Here is a 16,442-nt window from a genome sequence, read left to right as displayed (position 1 = left end):
CTTTCTATGTATTAGTGCATTTGTTATTCTTAATTGCAATAAATGTGATGGCAAATTACCGTCATTTATTTGTAATTGTAAGCAATAGTTTTACATATTAATGCAACAAGTAGCAGGAAACTTATCTAGATCTAGTTGATAGTAGCCATTTGTAGCTCGTAAATGTTCGGTGGAGATATAAAGATTAAATAAGTTGGCAATTGAATTATTTAAAATATATTAGAAGCTAAACATTACTGAGTTTTCCAATAGCAACGACAAATATTTATATTTATAACAGAGCAGGTGTTGTTGTCTCATGATTATTTTCACTTTTAATAACAAATTATATATAATATGAATACGATTCACTATACAATGCTACTCTGTTCTTTATAGTTAACTGACAGTTAAATATAACCACACTTTTTTATGTCTTCTAAAAATTTAGCACGTCAAGACCATCGACCATTTGTCGTTGGATTTCCAAGAGCTTCCACATATGTCTACTTAAGCCTTTAAGTTCAATCAAATACCTATCTATATTGAAAGCTTACCGAATTCTCATACAAATTTACTTGATTATCATAATTTTTAATCTAGAAATATGTATATATCCTATTCCAATAGTTAGTTTAGCTATATGGTAGATTATAATTAGTATGAAAGCTCAATGAGATATGCTTAGTAGAAGCAAGGAAGCTTTCACTTGAATATCATGATTCAAGCTGTTTTGAGTTAATATGTTTATAATTAATCAAGTATGTAGACATATTTTTTTAAGAAAGGCAAAAAAGGAATATATATGATTTCTTAGAATTAATTACCAAATAATGTAAATCGCATGTTTTTTTATGAAATATTCATGGAGTAATTAAACTTCCTACAAAGTTCTACTTTCAGTATACAAAAACTGTAGAGAATAATTTTAATTATTAGGTCTACAGCTTTGCTTCCGCAGTTTTTTTTTTGTAAATTTAAGGCTTTTTTTGTATAAAAAAAAATAAATAATAAAAATATGTTATTCAAAATAACATGTAAGATGTTATATACTAGCTACTACTTTTGACCATCTTTCTGGCAGCATGTGTATTCCGTGCAAATGTCGACAATTCGGCTCAAAAAGTGAGAATAAGTTTGGGATGCAAACAGATCTCTACAAACATTTTGTTGGGTTAATGTTGACACAAATGTCCAAGATCGATATAAAACGATTTAATCGACGAGTGCTTTACCCTAGAGACATCTACTGGAAAATGGCAAAAGCAAAGTTGTAGACCTAATACAATCATTGCATTTAATATATAAAAATATTTTTTTTTTTTCATTATATACACTTGTTTGAAATCGGAGGAAGTTAATCGGTGATGCGATTTATATACAATTAATTATATATCAATTCAACATTGCTCTTTTCTAAACTTTCATTCATTTTAAACTGTATGCGAAAAACTTTCAACGTTCATTTCATTTAAAAAATATTTTGGAACCTTCAGCGTTCACAGAATACGCTTTCAACTGATTCATAAGCTGTATATCCTCATTTAGTCATTTATAGCATTTCATAATAATCTATACCATGCAATGATAAGTATTTTGCCAAACTCCTGAAAATATTTGAAATACAATGATCTATCCACAATTCCTTCTAGAAATCAATTTAATAACTAATAACTAACTGTAAGTACAACTACTGTTAGTAATTTAATATTTTCATAATCTACCGTGCAACTTGCTTCCAATCAACTAATCATATTGTTAATTAGCACTTCTATTGGCATATTATCGATTGTCGAAGGGTTCAAAAGATCAATGCAATTAAGTTAACTCAGCCCTACAAACTCACGTAGATCCACGGTTATAAACACGAGTAAATCAAAAAAGTAATTTTGTTGCATTAAATATCAATATAATTAATTGCAATTGTGTTTGAGTACAATTAACTATTGTAAGTAATCAAACTTTTTTTCTCCAGCTAAATGCATTCCATTGCATAACTTTCTATTACAAAACAATAAATAGGGTAAATAATTTTTAGTTTTATTATAAAAAGATGCAGTTGCTTTATTTTTATGAGTTGAAAGCTTTTATAGTTGCAATGGAATTCAGTGCATTTTATTATGGATATTAATATGTATTTCTAGGAATCATCAGACCATAGCCCTGTCAGCCAAAAAAATTGGTGTGTAAAAAATGTATAGTAATGTACGGCTCTCTTAAAAAGTTTTTTAGTTATCACCTACTTATTCTATGATTTGAATATCGATAAAATCGTAAATCAAAACATTAGAACAAATACTCCATAACCTAATCAATTGTTTTTATAACCCTAAATGTTTTCCAAACCTCATTTCTTTTTAATTTCTTCAAATTTTTTAATTTAAAAAAACAGAGTCTGTACTTCCTTAAATTTTGCAGAACTCTGACCTTTGACCACTAAAGATATTAAATAGTTTATTATTCTCTTATTGTGCTAACTACAAAAACAATTTAGCACTAATATATATAACAAAGGCATTTCAGGTCCATTTTCATTTATTATTAGGTATATAGGTGAGAAAACCACCAGCCTATTTAGGTTTTGAAAAATAAAAATTTCACTGTTTGCTGAATGCAACTATAGTTAAAGAGTTCAAGTTCATATGTACCTACATATGTATATATCAAATTTTATGGTATATCACTGTTGCCAAAAGGTCAAGTATGCGAACATAGACAAGTGCTTTAACATTTATGTGTATTTACACGTGCGCTTTGATGAACAGATGTCAGGTGATTTCGGTCACACGTAATCATACATTTTTATGGAACATTATGTATATGTATGTATATTAAATGAGTTAATCTAGAACACTTTCCATAGTGCGTATTTTAAAACGAACATTGACATAACTACACCCTTTGTGCTTTATTGACTATTAAAAATTCTAATTGCCGCAATTTATTAAATTCTATGTGCTTACACGTGGAAATGTATTATTTTTATTGCAATACAAATATTAATTATGTCGTTATTGGAGTTTAATGAACTATAGAGTGAATTGGTTAAAAAAAAAATACCTTGAAATAGATTCAAAATTTAATAAAATACTATTCTCAACTATTTCTCAAAATTCTAATTATTCAACTTACAATTTCTCAAAATTAAATTTTTATTTTATTAATTTTAAATAAAGCTTTCTTAACTCCTGTTTTAAATTTCTGAAAATCTTCATTTGCATTACTTAAGCAGCTTTCATCGATTTAAATCGACCTTTAATGCTTTTAAGACTTTTTTGTTTACTCACACGAAAGTGTATTTACTTCTTCATACAGCAAAATTTCAACGCTGATCGACTGAGTCACTCGCAATATTTTTATGTTGGGGTTTTACGCGAATTTCGGCTGACATTACAAGTTTGCTAAAATGCAAAAATATGCTGACGCTTCAACGCTATTTACATAATAAACGTGTATTTCTGCAGAGCGCTTTAATTTCAAGCTCTTTTTTTTGGTTTACTTCACACAAAAATTCGGAGAATGTAAACAAAGGCAGTAATTAGTAATGAAAATGTATTTTATATGCTCTACATACTCTACGCATATATATAATATATATATACATATATATCGCATTGTTAACAGCCCGAAAATCGTACCAACTACACCTAGTTAGTCGCATCAGTTTGCTGAACGCAATAAGCCTCAATCTCCGCTGCGTAAGTTAGTCCCATATTAATTATAATGCAACGGAAAGTTTATAAAACTGACCGAAGAAACGCAGTCAATAACTGTGGTTAACCTTGAAGTGGCAACATCACTGCTTTTACTGCACAGTTGTAAGTAGTTGTGTATATATGTATTTTAAAGATATACAGACATTTTTACAGTGATGGACATTTTAAAATAACAATGAAGCTCTTTATTTTAATTTGTAAGTCAAAATTTTTATTAAGGGGTTAAGGGTAGTCAGAGACACGAAAAAATTAGAATTTTCAGTAATATTTTTTTTTGCTATTAAATCATGTTATTTTACAAAAGTAATAATATGGCATTTTTAAACAATGTTTTGACTTGATGTCACGAAAATTTGAAAAAAAAAATTTTATAATTTCCAAAGTTATAGCTGTCTTTGTTGACCCAGTTTCAAAAAAAGGTCCTTGCGGTGACAATCATAAGTCCTTGGAGATTCACCTAAAATCAATCGGATAAAAAAAAATAGTTTTATAAATAGATAATCCTGGGCCTGAACCAAACTTTTTTTTTTCAAAATTAAAACAATGGTGCCTCAGGAATTTTTTTCTATAGTATTTAAATGATTTTCTGCTTTTTTATATTATATTTTATCATAATAATCAATAGATGGCGCTGTGCTGTTATAAATAAGGTTTTGAGATATTTTTAATATTTTGTACATATTTAGTCAATGCTTAAACTACTATTCATCTGTTCAATATATTTTTGTTATACGGGGAGTACTTCTTATAGAAAAAATTCTATTTATCTTAAGTTAGCATTGAAAATGTTGCCTACATTTAGGCGGATTCTTAAAAAACATCTAGCAGATTGGTTTTCAAAGTTTAATGTATATCATACAGTGAAAATACTAACTCAAAATTTTCAAAATACTTCTCATAAAATTAGTAAAAGTTGGTCTTAAGAAGATCTTCCAATAAAACATTCAAGCGACTCAACTTTTTCGAGTTGAGCTTTTGAGAAAATAAGATCCTCAATTTTGATACTTACAATTTCTGATTTTCATATACAACTACAACAACAATAAAACAATTTTTTTTTATTGGAGATACATACATTATTCCTTACTTTTTTTAAAATAAAATCTGTTTATGATCAAAAACTCTCTATAGTTACCAAAAACAAAGCAAAAACTGTCGAAAGCCGATTTTTGCAAAAAAAAAAAACAAAAACAAAAAAAAGAATTACCACACAACGCAATAACAATAACAATTGCAATTTCTTGTTGCTGTTGCTACTTGTTGTTGTTATTATTTTTCCTTTTTTTATTATTATTTTTGTTGTTATTGTTCATTAATTTATGTTTTCTGCTGATTTGACCGATCTGACTCGACAGTCGACTGTCTGCGGCTGCTACCAAGCCTCATACTGAAGCACATACAATTTCATACAACAACTTTTGCTATGTCTTCGTACTCATATTTCCGTACATATACATAAGTGTACTTGTAAGTGTGTTCAATTTCGAAAAATTCGCGCGGTGCAAGACCAAAAGGAAATACTCATATAGTAGACACAGTCAAAGGCCGACATATTTACGACAAAGTTGCAAAAGTTTTTCCGGTCGATTTTCTAAAGCATCTTAAGCGGCGCATCGCCATCAGCCGCGTCTACACAACGCATTAGCGGTAAAGTGAATTACCTGTCTATACATACACATATATCTTTAGCCTTTAGATATATTACGAGTGTTTTGCAAGCGAAGTGCGAGTTATTATTGTTTACGTAGCTTTGTGAAGCCGGCTTAAGCGCGCTTTTGCAGCGTTTGTAGGTCACACTTTAATGCGAATGCGATTGAATGCAAATAGCAATTGCTCATGAAATTTATGTACACACGTGTGTAATAAAATATTGTGCACTGCTGATGGAATCACGGCATGCTTCGGCTGTGACGAGATTGCGGAAAATCTGAATTTATTGAAGTTGTAATTAAATTTTGTTAATTTCTATTAAAAGTAGTCGGTTTATCATAATACTAGAAGTAAGTGATTGGCAAATATATAATAATTGGATCTTATAGTATTTAATTGCAACAGGAAGTGCTTAATATTCAAAGAATTCATATTTTTTGCAGAAGTATATATGTATATGTATACGCATTTATATAATATTACAATATAATGGAATAAACTTTTTTATTTAGAGACCTAGATACACATTTATACGTACATATGTAGTTAAAATTAATCTCATGCTAGATCAATATCAATTATATTGCACAAGCAATTACTATTGGCTGGTCTAAAGTTCAGTTTTATTTATGGATAATTTTAAATTTTTTTACGTATACAGCACATTCAATATTTGTAATACATACAGTTATTCGATTTCAAAGCAATATTGAAAAAAACTATCGATATGAGTACTATTTGCTTGGCAATTAAGAAATGCGTAATGCATTTTTCCATTGATTCGGAGTATATTTGCATTCAGCTAACCGGTTTGATTAGTAAACAAGTAAGTTAGTGGATTGTGTATGATTTTGCTGCTTTAGTTGACAGTAGCGTAATTTTTTGTTTATTTTTAGGTTAGGTTAGGTTTGGTTATAGTGGCTGATCTGCTGTGCCACAAGAGGTCTCACTTGGACAGCTAAAGCCAGTCCTTTGTGATGCCGCAAACTCCTCAAAATGGATGCCCAAAACACTGAAGTAACCACAAAGCGCTTTGAGCCTTTCGCGAATTGGCGCAGGTAACTAATTTGTAGTCGGGACACTTCAGGTAGTTCTTCGAAGATTGTCCTACCAAAATATGTCCGCCACAGTCTAGCGAAAGCTAGGAGGAGCTGAAGGAGAAAGTGTCTCGATGTCTCAATCTCCCCTTGTTCCATGCAACTTTGGCAATTTGCGTTCGTCAGAAGATTTAGCCTCACAGCATGTAACCCCATCGGGTAGTGGCCAATAATGACTCCTATATGCACGGCCAGCTGAACCTTACTAAGAGTAAATAGCTCAGTGGATATCCTGCGATTCACCTGAGGCCAGATCGATCTCACAGTTGCATGGGTACGGGTTGATATGCAAAGCCTACAGTGTTCATTTAACGACCACTGATCCAATGTGGAGAGGCATTATTAAGTAAAACATGGGAAATAAACACTGTTGACTAAGCTAACAAACTAGGCTTTAAGAATTGTATTCGGATAATAGCAGCACAAATTAAAATTTTGCAATTACTATTAAGCTTTATCTTGGGCTACCACAAAAGTCTACAGCGATATCTCATAGAACTCTCACATCCGAAGAAGGCGTAAATAAATTTTTCTTATTCTCTAAAATTCGGAGATGTCGATCTTAAAGAAGCTGTCTTCGAAGAAGGAGATACCAACCACACTACTACTCAAAATTCTCTGTCAAACCAATACGAATTATGAACTTTTATGCTAAAAAATATTGAATATATTATTATCTAACCCGAAACCAAAAATCCACAAAAAAACTTCGAATTTTAGAGACTTCCGAGTTACGAAGGTAATTTGTATGTAACTTGACAGCTATTACCAATTCAAGAGAACTGTACAACAAACGTTTGTCTCTCCAGTTTACTCAGAGACTTTCTCTAAGTACAATTACTTTCAAAACTTTTTCTTCAGACTTTCCATGGAAAAATAACGTTATAAATCATTAAAAACAAATTTTCTGCTTGTTGAAATCCATTGAAAATTTTTCTTTCGCGAAGCATTTTGAAACAAAATCTTTTGTGACGTGTGTTTTATAAGAAGTAAGACTCTAAATAATAGAAGAAACAGTCTATATAATAAAATGATCAAAGATTTGATCTTTTTCGTTTTCAACCTCCAAGAGATTGGATTATGTAGCAAAGGTCATATAATCTTTATTAGGTACTCAATACCTTCTCTCATAACGAGAACAACCAACGTGTTTTCATGGTTTTCGATTAAGGAAAGAGCATGTTACAGTCAAATTGGAGAAAATACTTCGATATTGTTTCAAGACAATGCAAAAATGTATTGTTACACTTGAAGATAATATTTACGAACCATATAATGTTCAAAATTTAAACTTCTTAAGTCCCATTTATGACCACAAAAAGGGTGTTGTTTATAACTAAGCCAATATTGAATAAAACCAATTTGTTTCAAAGCATTACTTAAGGCTTAAAACTTATTACAATAGGTAGAAAAATTGTTTCAGTATTTCTTTTTATTTTCATTCATTCAGACTAGTTGCGTGTTGCGGAATCCCAAGCAGTCTTCGATCAAATTAAAAGAAACCAACTATTTCTACTAACTTATTGCAGCACAGCAAATAATGTTAGACCACCACCGAGTGTTAAGTACTTTTCTATGTTAAAGAAACCTTCAAGACCTTGCCAAATTTGTGTTCGATAAACAGCAACAACAACAATAACAACAAATCGTATGTTAAATTCATATAAAATTTTATAATAAGAAGTCTTTTATGCAAGCGCTCACAAGCAGTTACAAGGTGCCGTTATGTCGATATACATACAGACATCGTTCATTCATGTGTATGTACCTTATTTTAATACATTTTTATTTTATTTCATTTTATTCCATTTTATACGCCATTTACCTTCAACTAAGCGCTTATGTTCCTATGATTGCGCGCTGGTCTGCTTTTGTTTGCCTGTGAGTGTGTGGAAATTTATTAAATTAATTTAATGCGAGCATTTGTACTATTGTACTACAATAGAATGGCTTGTAAAGGCGAATGAACAAAACAAAAACAACAACAACAAGTATCTTCACACACACACAGTGACTATAGAGGCTAAAGCGCATTGCCAACTAGGCTATTTGCTTATTTTGGCCATAAGCGATTACAACACAACGCGCCGACTAACTAAAATAAAAAAATGTTGTAAACAACAAAAAAAAATATTTTTTTTTTATATTTTTATATATGAAACTTTTGAGTTGTATTTGTTTTTGTTTTTTCTTTTTTTTTGCATAGAAGCCAACACCGCGTTCAATGGCCAATAAATGAGCAAACACTTATAAGCCAAGACAAGAAGGCAGGCAACAACAACAAACAAACACAAAAGCAGTTAGCCACCCACAGGTGCAGGCATGAGTGTGTAAATTGTTTTGTTGTTGCATATACAGCGACTAGGCCAATGGCCAACTGCACCCACACACACACTCACTCACATCCAAAGCTTCATTTGCACTTGCATACCAACAAAAAAACAACAACACAAAAAACCAACGCCAGCACTTTGCTGATGAGCAGAGAAACGCCGTCTAATACAACGCGCTACGATATGCTTTGATTCGTTGCGAGCGACGCTGCCGAATTCGATTCAGGTTTCAATGTCACGCTTGCGCAAATTACCGTGCCTTATTGCCAACATGCGTTCGCTGACGTTGCTGTCACTGTTGTTGTTGTTGTTGTTGCTTGTCATTTTCGATTTCATTTATTCAACTATTCAAGCAAACAACCAACAATGAGCACATTACAACAAGCCAACAACAATACAATAAACAATAAATTAATGAGCCGCAAATTGAATTGGGCTGCCTGCATTGTTGTTGTTGTTATTATTGGTATTTAGCGCTTGCATGAAGGCTGTAAGAGCAGCAGGCGAAGACGACGAAGACACGAGGTATAAGTAGTAGAAAGAAGAGAGTGACACTTGTCTGCTTATGAACTACCCAAAGCTTAAGCCACTTTTTTGTATGTGTATGCCTCTGTATCTGTTCGAGGGGGGGGAATAGCGCGCTGGGTAAAGTATGTGCGACCCTTTGGCAGTTTGAATTTGATTTGCTGCCACTTGTTAATATTTTGTAATTTTTTTTTTTTTTGCTTTACTTCACTTAGCTTTCTTGTCAATGTGTCTTCTTTGCATCGCGCCAATGTTGGACATATTGACATTGAAACTATTCAAGGCGAATTTATGCAATCGCTGTCAACTGCCACGTACATATGTATGTGTGTGTGTGTGTGTGTGTATGCAGAGTGCATGACAAAGTAGCGCAGGTGCATAGTTACACTCAACTATGGTCTTGTAATTCAATTGGCCTCTGTATTTATTGTGCTAAAGGTGCTAAATAGTTTGTGACTCAACCAATTTTGTAAGCTAATTGGATCATTTTAGTAGGCCAATGAAGGTCATTGCATTAATGTGTTTGGTTATTGATTATGACGCGTTTGCATGTAACAGCGATTGGGATTTTTTTAATAAAAATAGATACTTTGGAGATAGTTCATAGTTGGTTTATTCATCGATAAGCTAAGTTGGTTGTTCCATTGATAAGCTGACGCTGAGTTTTATTTAAAAGAAGGCACTAACAATTTAAAGAAGGAAAAAGAAGAGCGAACTTTAGTTTTCGAATTTTCGAAGTTCCCGAACCATACTAAAAGTACAAGTGTAGCTTTAAATAATTACAGCATTCTAATATTACAAAAAATAGCTCTCAGAAGTTACCTAAGAGTTAAACAATGAAGCTTGCAAGGGAGGTTACCCTAGCTACATTGACGTCGGAATGGGAGCGCGTTGGTAGTCCATGGTCCACCTGCGCAAGAGCGCTGGACATACAAACTACGCATGAACTCGTCAAACGCTGGTCTACCACTATCAGCACTTGTGCAGTGGCGAGGTCCTTTTGGCCCTCTGTGGAGCGTAAGAGGTCCTTTCAACTGCTTTATCTGGGCAAGGTCCATCTTAGCGCGATCATTGGTGTACTTACTGGACATTGTCCAATGGGTACCCATGCATAGAGACTTGGAATCGTGTCAGATGCAAGTTGCCAAAGCTGTATGGAGGAAAGCGAGGTGGAATTATCTAAGGATTTCCTTCTTCATTGTCCAGCTTTTGACTCAGTCTGGGTTGAAACACCTCGGAAGGCCCTTTTTCGGCGATCCTAGCGCATTGGTTAGAATCGACATTAGCCGTCTTAAGAAATTTGTAACAGATTCCAAGCGTTTTGCTGAATCTTAAAGGTCTTTGATCCACAGGGAGTTTTACTGGTATCACAATGGACAGCGCCAGGCTGTCTAAGTGATTTGTTCTGTTTTTTGCAGAGATCTGTCTACAAACCTAACCTAACCTAACCTCATTTCCGAGAACCGACCACCACAATACAATAATGACGGCCAACTAACCTGTAGTCAACCAATTGCACTGTCGAAATTTTATATAAATCTCAAGAAGTTGTATAAATAATAAAATCTCGCAAACATTATTTAAATTTTTGCTGAAAATAATTTCGAGGCCCTTTATTGGAAAGAAAGATTTTTTACAATGTTTTCAGCGTGACGCTAAAATTTTATACATTTATTTATTGTTGAGAATTAGATCTATAAAAGAGTAAGCTAAAAAGAATTCTATGAAAGAAAAAAGAGCCTTGAAGTGAAAAAATAATATCGTCACACAAGTCCTCTGCATTCACAACCGCGAATAGTTATTGAGCTATCAAAACTCCATTATGAAATTAAAAATTGGACAAAAATGTGTGGTATGCTCCCAGTTGCCAGATTTATATTATAACCATGACTTGCATTTTTGTTTAAAATTTTACAACAACTGTGTAACAAATATCAATTAACTCGAACTTATATTTTCAACTGCTGTTCGCTAGCTCTGACCGCTTACAAGCTAGGCCTCTATGTATATAAACATTAGGGCTGCACTCTTTTGAATGGTTTTTTTTACGAAAATAAAAGAGCCAGAAGATTATGAGTATTTAATGAAATCAAAATTAAATATTTTTTTATTCACCAAAGAGATTAACCGATATACATATGTAGATATGCTCACGTAACCCAAAAAATATTAAATTTGAATAAACAATAGAATTAGTGTGGAAATGTATGTTTTTACAATGCATTAGGTGGTAGAATTAATTTGTGTCTATGTTTTTACTTCAAACTTACACTCGATGAAATACTGTTAATTTTTTATTCCATTTTTTTTTTTTAATTTTCTTAATTATATTCAATTCAAGCACTTTCCGTAGTCATGAAGAAATATACCTTTAAAATATTTGTATATAAATTTATATTTTATAATTACAATTAAGTACAGCCCTAATGCAATCGCACATGTGTCTTTATATTCATATATAAAATTTTAAAATATATCTAAAGCATATTTTTTTCTTACACACACACATTTTGTCTGCCCCTCCAAATATTTTTGTTATCACTTTTGTACATTTAACCTTGACCGCAAAGACGTGCTTTTTATGCCGACGCATTGGACAGACACATGTCTTCTGTCTTGATTTTTTTTTAATTTTGTTAGCAGAGTATATTCCCTAGCAATGCGGACAATTCCAACAGATGAATCGACAATAATGGGTTTATTATGATATAAGTAATTACGGAGGAATGTGTCACGCCTACTACTGAAGCTCTCATATGTATATTACACTTTATAATATTATATTTTATACGAATAGCTAGCAATTTGAAAACATATTTCTTCACGTTCTTTTAAATGTCAAAAAACGCATTTTTTTCTGCTCAATAACAGTGAGTAGTCAAAAACCTAACAAAATAATTATATTAAATTATTTGATGGAAGTATAGACCATAATGCTGAAAACGTGCTAAATAGTTTATGTTTGTATTATAGCACTTAAGCAAATATGCTTTACTATTAATTGAATATCTCAAAATCTTATCAATCTGTAGAATCCGAATCACATATCTTCTCATACAGCAACAGGATACTATTGCGCAATAAAATTATAAACAGGAACTATTGCCGCACACGCTCGTAAAACTCATCAAGCACTATTAAGTTGTTAAGCTATTTGTTATCGGTGTGGAATTAATCAAATAAGTATTTAGAAGCAAAAATTTGATATTTCAAAAGTAGTTTTGGAATATTTTACAAGGCTAATTGTAGTCAATTATTTTATAATTGCTGAAATGTTCTAGAATATAGAAGCCATTATTAAGTTAATTTTGTAAATTATGCGATTTTTTATGTTTGAGAGATTGGGGAAGTAAACGGTATTATTTAAGTGTACAAGTCTCACATCAGTATTATGTAAGGCCACTATAGTATAGTTAACGGTCTACTAGATATGATAGTAGGCATTTTGAATTGCGTTGGGCGACTGGTTTCAGTAGACTTGAACCGCAGATAATATTTACTTTTAAGAAGTAATGTTTGGTGTAAAATGTGGCGGATTATCGTTACCACTTGAAGGCAAATAAAGTAAGTTCTGCTTAACCTAAGCAGCCATCTCTCTTTCTCATACACAGAGTCTACTGGCAACATGTGGTAAACATTGATCCCCTACAGACCTGCATATTCTTCACTACCCAGTTACCAAAAGTATTTCATAATCATAAAAAACTGTAATATATTTATCACTTCTTTTAACACACCACCAAATATTTGTGACGATGCAAGACTACGAACCTTTAAATAGTATAGTCAACAAGAAATGAACTTGACACAAATCCAAGTCAGAGCGCTTGATGTGATCGCAAGTGTGGAGTGCTAATTATATACAACAAAAATAGTAAACAGAGATGTGCAATTTTCTTTCTTTATTTATTTTTATTTTTTTATTCAGCCAATTTACTGTTTTTCGCATTATTGATAAATTGGCGAAGGTGAGATAGGCCAAGGGATTGGTAGGCGATTACTCGTACTGCCGCTTAAAATAACATTAAAAAAACTACAAAATTATGAGTAAACGGAAAATACTCATTATTATTGAGGAACTGAGTCATGAGGCCGAAGAGGAAATGAATTAATTTGAAATTTTTTAGGTTTGTATATTTCTTATGAAATATTTTATGTTATATGTATGTATATATATTAATGTATGTCTATATATGATTTTTTTAGAGAAAATTAAGTGCTAGAAAAATATTGCATTAATGTTGTTATATTATAATAATTGATAATAATTATTATTAAATCGAATTGTAATCAAAATGCAATTTGCTGCAGCTAATATATATATATATATATTTATAAACTTATATTTATATTTTAAGGGGTTAGGGGTGGTCAAGATTTTCAAAAAATCAATTTTTATTTTTTTACAATTTCGTTAACTGTGTAATATCTTAAAACTATTTTCTGAAAGTTTTAAGTTGATACCGTAATTATTTTTCGAGTTATTCGACAAATAAGAAAGAGCGCTCGGGTACTCCAACACGTTAGTGTGAAATTTTAAATACGTTTTTCTCAAAACTATGTTTGTTTTTTGAACTGGTAACAACTGTAACTCGAAAACCGATCAGTAGATTTTAATGAAATTTATATTTTAGAATACATAATAATCCTAAGCCTGATCGAAGCTCTTTTTTTCAAATTTCGATTTTTTAAGACCAATTAACTGCCGATGTTTTCCCGAAAATCTTGAAAAAGATTTCTTCAGGCCGCCATTTTGTTATTTTTGAAAAAACCTTCGATCACACCCAGGATTATCTATTTATAAAAATTTTTTTTCTTATCCGATTGATATTAGATGAATCTCCAAGGAGGATTGTCACCGCAAAGACTTTTTTTTGGCACTGGGTCAACACAAACAGCAATAACTTTGGAAATTATAATTTTTTTCAAATTTTCTTGACCTCAAGTCAAAATATTGTGAAATATCGCCATATTATTACTTTTTTAAAATAACATGATTTAATAGCAAAAAAAAATTACTGAATTTTTTCATTTTTTCGTGTCTCTGACTACCCCTAACCCCTTAATAAAACTAATCTTTAATCACAATTACGATATGAGTATATTTTATTGTAAATTAATTTATTCACAAACACAGTTTAATATGCATACTAATACATACAATTGGCATACATTCACAATTTTCTATTGATTAAATTAGCGAAACTGCACAAACACATACACTCACATACTAGCACTTACATATAAACAATACAAATTATTTAAAATACCAAAAATTTGATTTTACTTTCAAAATTTAACTCTAATATACATATGTATGAATTTACAAAACTTTATAATTTGCATTATTGTATTTGCTGTTATTGTAGTAATAGTAATTCGAGCGCAAAATAGATCGCCGCAAATGTGCATACGAAACTGGTTGGCGCTCTTACATGCCCACAAGCAAGCCTCGCTACAAGTAGATCTATGTAAATATAGCTGATATTTACAAGCGAGAATGTGGTAATCGGCCAAAATACCCAAATACATGAACATACACACTTGAATGTACTCATAAGTCACAACTAAATTGTTGCTGCTTTTAAGCGTTAAGTGCCGGTACAATCGGGCGTATGAGTAACTTCTTGCCGACTTCTCGTTTCTTTGGTATTTTACGAGTATTTCGCAGCCAGTTTGGCATGCAACAACTGACTGCAATACACTCGAGTACACACACATTCCTACATAGAGTTATACTACGAACAAATGCCACAGATATACATAAATATGCAGTGCGATTTTAGCAACAATAATTGTTACAAAAAATAAAATAAAACAAGAAGTGTAACAAAATAAATACTTTTGCTTTTGTTTTGTGTTGCAACTTATTGGAATCGCGCGAATTAGTTAGTTAGTCATTCGGGTTAAACAATTTTTGAAGTTTTAGTGGTTTCGTTAGCAGTTTTCATGTCGTATTATTTTATTACTTCACTGAATCAGTGAAAAATATGTATTTTTATTATTGTAATATTAAGAAAATTAAGTTAACTGGTATTATTTATTTACAATTGCTTCCTAAAATATTATATACATTTTTTCAGAGTTCAAGTTTTTTTAATATTAATTCAAAAAGATATATAGATCGTTATTATTTAGGTATATAAAGAAAGAAATTAACTGGCATTTAGCAAGTCATTTTAGGTTAAATATTAAGATTTTCGAACATGTCTTCCAAAAAAGGCAGAGACATTTGAAAACTTTAATTTTATTGCAATCATGTAAATAAGTTAAACATTGTTAAACTGGATTTTACCCTTATAAAAGCTATAGCTTCTTTTGAAGAACAAGAAGATAGTCAGGATTTTATGAAAAAATCTCTTAATAAATTAATACGAACGAATTGGGCGTATAAGCGATATGATATTTTACTAACCACTTACTATATAAAGCATTCTAGCATGAGCTTGGAATAAAAACAAAAAAATACAAAATCGATTTTCATTTATAAGATAAGTATAAAAGTATAGTGGGAAGTGGTCTGTATTAATATGTAATAGTCCCGAGTTCTATCAGCTGTTAGATCTGTAGATCCTAGGTCCCCTATTAGATAAGGGGTTTTCAATAAGAGCCCTACAAACGTTTTTTCTATTTTGAATAAAACAAAAACAGTTTAGGATGATGATTGAAATTCTTTAATAATGTGGAAGTACATTCGATGATATTATGTATGAAACTTGATTTGTTTACATGGACACTACGGGCATGCTTGTAGAAATCCAGACGCTGAACCCAATTTTGGTGAAATAATACTTTCGCTTATCATTCCCGTCCTACTTTACGGTGCAGATGTCAACATCGGATGAGACGACACTAGGAGTTTTCGAGAGGAAAATTTTGCGCAAGATTTATGGTCCTCAGAACATTGGCAACGGCGAATACCGCAGACGATGGAACGATGAGCTGTACGAGTTATACGACGACATTGACATAGTTCAGCGAATAAAAAGACAGAGGCTACGCTGGCTAGGTCATGTTGTCCGAATGGACGAAAACACTCCAGCTCTGAAAGTGTTCGATGCAGTAACCGCTGGAGGAAACCGAGGAAGGGGAAGGCCTCCACTCCGTTGGAGGGACCAGGTGGAGAGCGACCTGGTTACACT

The 16,442-nt window shown here is 31.9% G+C and overlaps 1 protein-coding gene across 2 annotated transcripts in view; it reads right to left on the bottom strand.

The window, feature by feature from the left end:
• LOC105217218 (ABC transporter G family member 23) overlaps positions 1-16,442 on the bottom strand; it is a 92,024-nt gene that overhangs the window by 51,494 nt on the left and 24,088 nt on the right. The gene's annotated exons all lie outside the window — the stretch shown is intronic.

Source organism: Zeugodacus cucurbitae, chromosome 2 (genome assembly GCF_028554725.1).
Source record: "Zeugodacus cucurbitae isolate PBARC_wt_2022May chromosome 2, idZeuCucr1.2, whole genome shotgun sequence".
NCBI lineage: Eukaryota > Metazoa > Arthropoda > Insecta > Diptera > Tephritidae > Zeugodacus > Zeugodacus cucurbitae.
This window is presented reverse-complemented; position numbering and strand designations above follow the sequence as displayed.